Source organism: Palaemon carinicauda, chromosome 6 (genome assembly GCF_036898095.1).
Source record: "Palaemon carinicauda isolate YSFRI2023 chromosome 6, ASM3689809v2, whole genome shotgun sequence".
NCBI lineage: Eukaryota > Metazoa > Arthropoda > Malacostraca > Decapoda > Palaemonidae > Palaemon > Palaemon carinicauda.
In genome coordinates, this window is record NC_090730.1 from 41,319,044 (window position 1) to 41,329,705 (window position 10,662).

General features: G+C 34.7%; 1 pseudogene; it reads right to left on the bottom strand.

The window, feature by feature from the left end:
• Positions 1-968: 968 nt before the first annotated feature.
• Positions 969-7,816, bottom strand: LOC137642073 (uncharacterized; annotated as a pseudogene).
• Positions 7,817-10,662: the final 2,846 nt, after the last annotated feature.

Sequence of the window (10,662 nt, forward strand, 5' to 3'; positions counted from 1 at the left end):
TTAAATTCTATAGAAATGTGTCAAATATACTTAGAAATGATATGTAAATAAAAGTTTCTTTTAAGCTCAGAATATTGCCAAAGAACTATTCTAATTTTCAGTTTCTTCTTTTGAACGTCCAATAGAGGAAATTCTTTAATAATGAAAATACTTTTTCAAAAATCCTCTATTTAGTTGACATGTGATACATCGAAATGATATCAACAAATGGCAGACATTTCTCAACACATGAAAAACCTTTTCTTTGCCACCCCGTCAATAGGACACAAAAATACTTTTCGGTGGCAGGGATGATTTTTCCTTCTAATGACGCTGCTAATATATTTTTCAATTTGTGGAACAATAATTTTGTTTCCTTATCTAACTCCCTTGAAAGAGAATTCTATGAAATGAAAGGCAGGTGAAAAGCACTAATCTCTACAAAGACGCCATTGTGAAGGTCAAGTGTGACGTTGCTATTTCAGATAGATTTTCTATACATTCATAAATATCTCTACAATAGAACGTACTTTGGGATCAACAAATAATTCACACTTAATGTTCCTTTTCAGTATAACTTTCTAATGATAACAAAATAAATCTCTAGATCGCAGCTATTCATTTCGGATACAATGTTTGGGCTCGTTCATTGAATTCTTATGATGATAGATAATGAACCAATGAGAATCGTGAAGCGACCTAATTACTATTTGAAACTACAGACAAATGCAATAAAGAGCGAGAGTGATAATCTGATAGAGCTTTTTTTAATTGAGAGTTGAAGTTAGAAATGGATCATTGTCTTTGCTTTCGAGTATAACAATGACTTATTAATGTTGTAATTGTAAAGCAATACATTTAGCTCCTAGGACCTAATGATTAGAGGTGTTACAACGGCTCACATCAGTTGGGAAGCGATAGAGAAAGGAAAGGAAAGAGGAGAAAATGGATGAAATTCTTCTTGAATGCAGATGATGAAGATGTGGCCTTCAGTGCAGATACAACAAGGACAGCAGGAAGAGCAAGAGCGTCGTGTCTGAGACTCCTTTGGCTACGCTCCCTGTAAACAAGAGGAGTCGAACATGAGTAATGGTCATTCTAAATAAAGGTCACCAGACCATTGAGTCAAACTAGATCTAAAGTAAAAAAAGTTTTTCCTGCAGGAAGTTGAAGACTATAATTATGAAAATTAGTATTAAATTTTATTGTAAAAGGGTACAATCTGTCGTCAATATATCTTGAGAAGTAATTAATGAATTTAAATAAGAGTTTGTTGTACTATTAAATCTCTACTCTTACTCTAAAGACTATTATATTCATGGAATCCCATTTAATATATTAAAAACTTAGTATTACACACAGTAAACATTATTTTTTGTATTATATGGAACTTTGAAATCTATTGTCAGCTGTCGAGTCAATTTGAGCCAAATTCTAATGGCCTCTTTCTTCCTTACTTACCAAGTGCTTCAAAGGCATCATATCCTGAAATAAAAAGAAGAAAGGTTTTGACATTACAAAGAAAGACAAATATTTTCGTTGAAAATATTAATTAGCTTGCCTGAGGCAAAAATAAATGAGTAATTTTATTAGAATTCTTTCATTGAACTTTTTATTCATAAAAACTTATTTTGTAAAAATTAAATACAGGAAATTTTTATAATGTTCATAAAGAATTCAGACTTAAAGTTATGTGAGTCATTATTGGGGGATAAAAACTCTAATAATTCACCTTTTAATGTAATAAGATCAAAATGCCGAAGGTGGCAAAGAAAGCCCAAACAGGCCTATCAAAATCTCGTCTCTTCTACTCTACTTAACTTTTTATCTTTCTATTGCAGACATCTTATTAATAACCTTTTCTCTCTAATGATGCCAGTTTGTTTTTTGTTATCCCAATAAAGAGACCGAAAGCAAGGTCAGATTTGAGGAACTTACACACAAGGATAATTATGAGATTTGCCTTAATATTTCCTCTTGCAAAATTATTATTTTGCCAAATTCCACTATGAATTCAGTTGGTAACTCGGCTCAAATCTGTTCCAATTTTACAAAATAATAGAAAAAAAAAGAGACACCATTAAAGAAGTAAAAAGAGAAAACTTAATTTTGGTAATGTTAGTCTACTATACAATGACGTGTGTCAAAATTGCAAGGGCATCGAATCATTGTGCCTGACTGTGCAAAGTTATTCTATTACTTCATGAGAATCAGGAGCATTCGAATTACTTCTTTCCAAGAGGAATATAATCATGAGCATCATTAGCATAAATTATTTAGATTTCTCTTCATCTCTTTTCTTGAATAACATACGCGATTTTATCTTGTATATAGCCACTATTATCTCTCTCTCTCTCTCTCTCTCTCTCTCTCTCTCTCTCTCTCTCTCTCTCTCTCTCTCTCTCTCTCTCCTTACCAGGAAAATAGATGATGTTTCGCCGGACCTGATACTCAGTCCTGGGATGGACAGGACGCACTCGATTATAGTTTCCTGTTGCTTTAAGACACGATCCTCCATTTGTGCTTGTAGGTAGACGCTGAAACCATCCTCAGCTTCTATGACTTCCGCGTGAGCCTCTTTCACCAGAGACCTTCGAAAAATCAAGAAAAGAACAAACCAATTAGCCATATTTGGTAAGGAAAACTAAAGATTAAAATAAAGTACCCATAAAGTATTTCCAGATGTCCTTATTATTATAAAAAAAAAAAAAGTTGTATGTACATTTACCTATCGAAGTTTACACCTATGTTTGAAACGAAGTTATATTTAAGAACTTCAAACCGCCAAAACTCAACTGTGATTTTTATATTCCGTATTCTAAAAGATACACTAAGGTGGTCAAGAAGCCTTTGTTGGACTATTGTTAATTTACGTTGTGAAAGTTATTGTTGTTATTGAAGAGACAGATTGAGTAGTTTATAATCTATTATATGCTTAATAAACAAATACTCTTTACCTAGGACCTGTAAACATGATAAGAGCATATGATCACTCACGATTACTGGGGTATGTGGGTATGATTCTGTTGGAGAACGTAAGATAGATAATGCAAGGGTGCATGAGGGGAAAGCAGTGTGGATTTAACAACGGCTGGGGCTGTGCAGCGTGTGGATAAGGTATTAGTTACAAATTTGATGACTAGAGAGATTGTTTCATGTATTAACATTAACGAGGCAATACATACATTTGAATAAGTAGACTGGATAGTTAGTGGCCCTATGTACATTATCAATGCTGCTTGACCTTTTTATGCATTGAACGGTGAGATATGTAAATTTGAGTGTGAGAATAATGGGTTATGAATGATGGGTGGCTGCAAATGATATAGCATTAGTAGGTGATGATTAAGAAAAATTGTAAAATTGGTAAAAAATCTTGTAATACAAAGATGAAAATGAATATTAGCTAGAGTTAAGCCCCAAGGAAAAAATGGAAACAGAACAGGAAGCAGTGAATATTAGTATGGAAGACATAAGGGACGCCAATGATTTTGAAGTAAATACAGTCACATAAAAGTGAAAAGGTGAAAGTAAAGATCTGGAAAGGATGAAGAAAATCTCAGGGAGCTAAGTTTGTGTTGTATTCATGGACTATTAAGGCAACTAAATTTTATTGAAGCATAGTCAGTAAATTGAAAGCAAACAAGGGGAAATTATGGAAGATCTTTAGACTGGTTTATAAGTTTTACAAGTTAAATTATCAAATGGTGCAAGAAAAAGGGGATTTGATACGGCAGAGATTAAGAGGAATGGCTACATGAAGGGAGTTTGGAAATGTGAAGAGACTGGAAGATTAAAGACAGGTCGAAAGGGAAGAAGTGTTTACTACAAGGAGTGAAAAACCCTGGAATATCATAGTCTCAGAAATTAGACTACATGCAAGAGACTTTGTAAAGGGGGGTTATGATAGCGTTGACAAGCAGCAGGAGTTATTTGTTAAAAGATAAAGTGTCTGATTCAGTGGAAGATATTATAATTTGGTTTCATCTTTGATTCAGTAATTAAAACGTGGCTATGGCATTTGTCTGTTGCATCTTCTTTCTTAGACCACACATTTCAATGAAATAGCTTATTCTTTAAAAAGAATAGTATTTAATCAGAGGGTACTGCCAGTTTTATCTTATGCATCAAAAGCTTGCAGCCTTATTAAAGTCTTTGGTCATAAGCTTGCTAACCCGTAAAGAGCTATGGAAAGAATAATGACAGTAAGGAACAGAAAAAGAGCGACATGATACGAGAGCAAACTAAAGTACAGGATATTCTTAAAACTTGTAAAAAACAAAAGAATGGACATGGGTCGTATAATGAGAATGACAGATAACAGATGGACATTAAGAATACCCCAATGGGGTCATAGAAATTGCAAAGATGCAGGGGAAGGAAGGGAAGACAATGGATTAATACTAGAAAATTTATGGGTGTGGACTAGCATAGAAAGACCATAAACAGACCAGTGGAAGGACATGTCTGAGACCTTTGTTCTGCAGTGGCCTAGTAATAGGTGATTATGTATATATATATATATATATATATATATATATATATATATATATATATATATATATATATATATATATATATTTATATATATATATATATTATATATATATATATATATATATATATATATATATATATATATATATATATATATATATATATATATATATATATATAATTATATATATATGTATATTTATATATATATATATATATATACAGTGATACCTCGGTACTCGACCATAATCCGTTCGAGATCCGTGTTCGACCTCCGATTTGTTCGAGTACCGAATTTTTTTTCCCCATAAGAAATAATGGTATATATTCTATTCCGTTCCCAAGCACTCGAACAGGCCCAAAATATTAATAAAACGTGTACCTAAACAACAATAATTATCTAAATGTGTATGAAATTGGTCAGAAAATCCTATAAAACAATTTTAAACCATTTACTGTACTAAAATAAAACAATTTTAAACCATTTTCTGTACTGTAGTGAACATACCTTTGAGCAGCGGTTCGATGGCATACAGGGATGGATGTGGAGAGGATGGAAGGGGGAGGTTACTGCTTGGAAGGAGAGTCCCCTTCCATGATGTGGCGGGGTAGTTCTCCTTCAGGAGTTGTTTCTCTCTCCAATGAAAGGGTGGGCAGATCTATTTCAGGGGTTTCTTCTCTTCTTTGTCTCTTCTTTGGAGGAGAAACAGGCTTTGATGTAGCAGCTTTCTTTTCTTTTGTGAAAAACTGGTCTATTGTTAATTGTTTCTTCCTCCTCTGCAGTATTCTTCGAAAATGATACATGACACTATCATTAAACATATGCACTGCCCGGTTTGCTACTGCAATTTCTGGGTGGTATTTTTCAGCAAAAGCCTGCACATCTGCCCACTTGGAACAAATTTCATTGATGAGAGAACTTGGAACATCCTCCCTTACCTCATCCTCTTCTGAAGATTCCTGCTCCACAATCAGATCCTGCTGCTGTTGTTGTTGCAGGTGCAACAATTCCTCCACAGTCAACTCGGTAGAATGGCTTTCTACAAGCTCATCAATATCATCCTTGTCGACCTCAAGCCCCAAACTCCTGCCCATGACAACAATTTCCTCAACGACATCAGTGTCATCAGAAATTACAGGGGTAGCAGTGCTTGGACCCGCCTCTGGTTGGAAACCTTCAAACTCCCTCTCTGTGACACATGATGGCCACAGCTTACGCCAGGCAGAGTTCAATGTCCTATAGGTCACACCTCGCCAAGCTTGGTCAATCATGTTAACAGAGTTGAGGATGCTGAAGTGTTCCTTCCAGAATTCCTTTAGGGTCAACTTCGTGTCACTGGTCACTTCAAAACACTTTCTGAAAAGGGCCTTGGTATAGAGTTTTTTGAAGTTTGAAATGACCTGTTGGTCCATGGGCTGGAGTATGGGAGTAGTATTGGGGGGCAAGAATTTGATTTTGATAAAGCTGTATTCTTCTTTCAAGTCATCCTCGAGACCTGGAGGATGTGCAGGAGCATTGTCCATAACCAGAAGACATTTCATTGGCAAGCTCTTTTCAATGAGGTAAGCCTTAACCTGGGGGGCAAACACTTCGTTTATCCACTCAGTAAAGAATTGTCTTGTGACCCAAGATTTAGTGTTCGAGCGCCACATAACTGGTAGTGCACTTTTACAAATATTATTTCGTTTGAACACCCGGGGGTTGTCCGAGTGGTACACTAACAAGGGTTTGATCTTGCAATCGCCACTTGCATTTGCACACAGCAACAATGTTAGCCTATCTTTCATTGGCTTGTGACCTGGCATCTTCGTCTCGTCCTTGGTAATGTACGTATTGGCTGGCATTTTCTTCCAAAATAACCCAGTCTCATCACAATTAAAGACTTGTTGTGCGATCAAATTTTGTTCATTTATGTACCGATCGAATTCCCCCACGTATTTATCGGCTGCAATTTGATCCGAACTAGCTGCCTCCCCATGCCTAGTAACACGATGAATACCTGTTCTATTACGAAACTTTTCAAACCAACCCCTGCTCGCTTTAAATGTAAATGAATCACTTTCACTGGTACTCGGACTTTTCTTCACTAATTCTTCATAGATATGCAACGCTTTTTCACAAATGAACGCTTCACTAACACTTTCCCCGGCCAACTGTTTTTCTTTAATAAATATTAAAAGCAACTTTTCCATCTCCTCAATCACTTGTGGCCTTTGCTTAGTTACCGCCGTAACTCCCGTTGCAACATTCGCCTTCTTAATCATTTCTTTATGCTTTAAAAACGTAGAAATGGTCGACTTCGCCATTCCGTATTCTACCGCTAAATCGGACACTCGTACACCATTCTCATATTTCGCTATAATTTCCTTCTTCAACTCGATCGTTGTTCGCACTGTTTTCCTCTTCTCCTTCCCCTTAACACTCATTACTTTCTTGGGACTCATTATGAAAGCTAAAAAAGCAATTAAAAGCACTGAAAATCACTAAATCACAACGAATGCTGATCGCGCGTTGTCTGAGTGACGCTCTCGAGAGAACTGATGCTTCCCGAACAAGCGAGAGTGGCCGAGATGGCGCGATCATCACAAAGCCCATGCGGTCGTCACGTGTTCGGCTGGTCGAGTACCGAATTTTTGGTCGAGCACCGCAGCAAAAATTTCTCGAAAATTTTGGTCGAACTCCGAATTGTTCGAGTATAGAGTCGTTCGACTACCGAGGTATCACTGTATATATATATATATATATATATATATATATATATATATATATATATATATATATATATATATATATATATAGATAGATAGACAGATAGATAGATAGATAGATATAGATATAAATATAGATATAGATATATATATATATATATATATATATATATATATATATATATATATATATATATATATATATATATATATATATATATATATATATATATATATATATATATATAGATAGATAGACAGATAGATAGATAGATAGATATAGATATAAATATAGATATAGATATATATATATATATATATATATATATATATATATATATATATATATATATATATATATATATATATATGTATATATATATATATATATATATATATATATATATATATATATATATATATATATATATATATTTACATGGAAAAGTGTTGGTATACACGTGGTTACGTACCCTTGAAGGCCATAGAAATTACTCTCTCTTAGTGATGCTCACCTTGACTGTTTAGTTGCGCCCTCGTATAACCTGAGCAGAGGTTTCGGCTACATTCTATGAGCATCGCAAGTGACGTTGACGGTGGAGGGAGTTGTGTTGTGGTATGACACGTTCATACTATAGTCTATTTTTTATAGCGGTGCATATTTTCACCGACTCACAGGGGTGGCCTTTTAGCTCGGAAAGGTTCCTGATACCTGATTGGTCGTTAGTATTTTTGTCCGAACACCTTCATTGTTCTCGAATAATTACCAAGTAATGTGAATCGAAACTTATTCATTAATAGATAGATATTAGGTGAGGAACAGGAATGTGGGAAGATACTAAGCAAAATATTACGAAGAGAGACAATGCAAGACTATTTAAACTGAAAGGAATAGGCCGAACTTTATTACGAAAGAAAAAAAAAACTGTGTCTACTTGTCAGAAGGTATTGTTTTCCCGCCAGGCCGCTACAGGCTGTTCTTTTACCTCCCCATAAGTTCTCACACATATCGGGTTTTATTAATTCCATGTTTTGGGTAAATTCTGGTATTCAAAGAAAGTTTATAATAACATGTTTAACCTCTGCTGAGTGTAATTTATCCCAATTTGTGTTCAAATATGTGAAAAATTACAAAATTACAAAGCTTGCATCCGAAAACAAGCTGCTTTCGTTGACTTCGGCGCATTGTGTTATGAAATTTAGACTTATCAAGACGATTATTTATAATATATTTATTCTTTCTCATTGTTTATTAACAAAACATATATCTGATGGAGAAATATAGGTTAATAAATAAGTTTCAATTCACATTACTTGGTAATTATTCGAGAACAATGAAGGTGTTCGGACAAAAATACTAACGACCAATCGGGTATCAGGAACCTTTCCGAGCTAAAAGGGCACCCCTGTGAGTCAGTGCAAATATGCACCGCAAAAAAAATAGACTGTAGTTGCTGGTGCTGTTGGGAGGAAAAAAAAATAGGAATATGAAGAACCCAATTTTGAGATTTTAGCAAATTGATAATGATAAAGACTAGGCAAACCACGTGGCTTCAATGACTTGTATATTTCCTACTAATCTCTTTTCTAACGTTGGAAGAAGGAATGCATACGTGTGTTAACCTATTCTTGGAAGGTTACGAGACCAAATCATCGAATTTTGATGAAAATTGATGAAAACATTAAATAAGTGTCTCCCTAGAGATGAGTAACTTCAAATGAATAATGGATATTGATTAAAACTGAAGTTAAAAATAAAAAAAAATATATATATATATATATATATATATATATATATATATATATATATATATATATATATATATATATATATATATATATATATATATATATATATATCTATATACCAAGGCACTTCCCCCAATTTTGGGGGGTAGCCGACACCAACAATGAAACAAAAAAAAAAGGGGACCTCTACTCTCTATGTTCCTTCAGCCTAATCAGGGACCCAACCGAGTTCAGCTGGTACTGCTAGGGTGCCACAGCCCAACCTCCCACATTTCCACCACAGATGAAGCTTCATAATGCTGACTCCCCTACTGCTGCTACCTCCGCGGTCATCTAAGGCCCCGGAGGAAGCAGCAGGGCCTACTGGAACTGCGTCACAATCGCTCGCCATTCATTCCTATTTCTAGCACGCTCTCTTGCCTCTCTCACATCTATCCTCCTATCACCCAGAGCTTTCTTCACACCATCCATCCACCCAAACCTTGGCCTTCCTCTTGTACTTCTCCCATCAACTCTTGCATTGTACCTCCAACATCAATATCTATGAATATGCATGTCTCTGTGTATCAGATATAATATTGTAAAAATCTGCAAGCTGTTTTGTGTTGTTATCTGGCGGATAATGAAAAAGATTCAACATTTTGTCATCTTGGAAATCATCTGACCTAATTTGGAGCATTGAAATATTTCGAAGTATTAGTGCTTGGCAATCCAATATGTAAACATGTTGATGTTATATGACTGAGAGATGTCATCGATGCAAATAATATAGGCTGAATGACTCCTTCTTCGATGTTTAAAATTATGTGAAATGTTCAAGGTTATGACGTTAGTTATTTTTAAGGAAATTTTTTCTTTCTAGTGTCTTTTTTTAAGTAATTTCCCCTTCAAATGAGTCCCATTCAGTTTGTTTGGATTTTAAATAATGCGTTTTTGCCGTTTGAGACCCTTTCCTTCTTAAGGATTTCTTCCTCCGATTGTTTTGTCATTTCCTAAACCGTTTTTCCTTATTACAGCTTTTTCCTTTACTCTAGGTTTTACTTTAATGCATTCATTTTACTTCTTTAAAGATACTTTTTTTTTTTTACGCAATCAGTTTACTCTAGAATATTTGGGAGCTAAAAATTTATTTCCTTTTCTGAATCTTACTTTCTTAACTCATGTTTTTCTTCCTCTAAGATGTGAGCTGCTTTTAATTAACTACGTTGACACTCTTCCTTTCTTGTTCCTGCTACGAATATTCTTTGAGCTGTAGTCAAAAGCCATCACACTTCTCTCCTTTTATTCTTATTTCTCTTTCTTTTCCTTCGTCATCTCATAATCTCTATTCTTCTTCTTCTTCTTCTTCTTCTTCTTCTTCTTCTTCTTCTTCTTCTTCTTCTTCTTCTACTTCTTCTTCTTCTTCCTAAAACACTTTCCATGACTCGAAACCCTATGTGTCTTTTACTCCCTTTAGTTTCTTTATTCTTATCGAAACAGTCGAACAATTTCCTTTCTCTTCAAGAGAGCTTTTACGTTTATTGTCTTTTGTTAAGAGCTTCCGAGGATGCGAATAATAATAACATTGGAGTTCCAGGAACTTTGCAAGGATTACTTCGCCTTTTACAAGAGGACCTCGAATTTAGTCATGGGCTTCGTGTTTCTCGACCTTTTGAGAGATGGGAGAATTCTGCATTTCATTAATGTTACGATTTGTCTAATTGAATGTGATTTTCTTATTTTACCTTT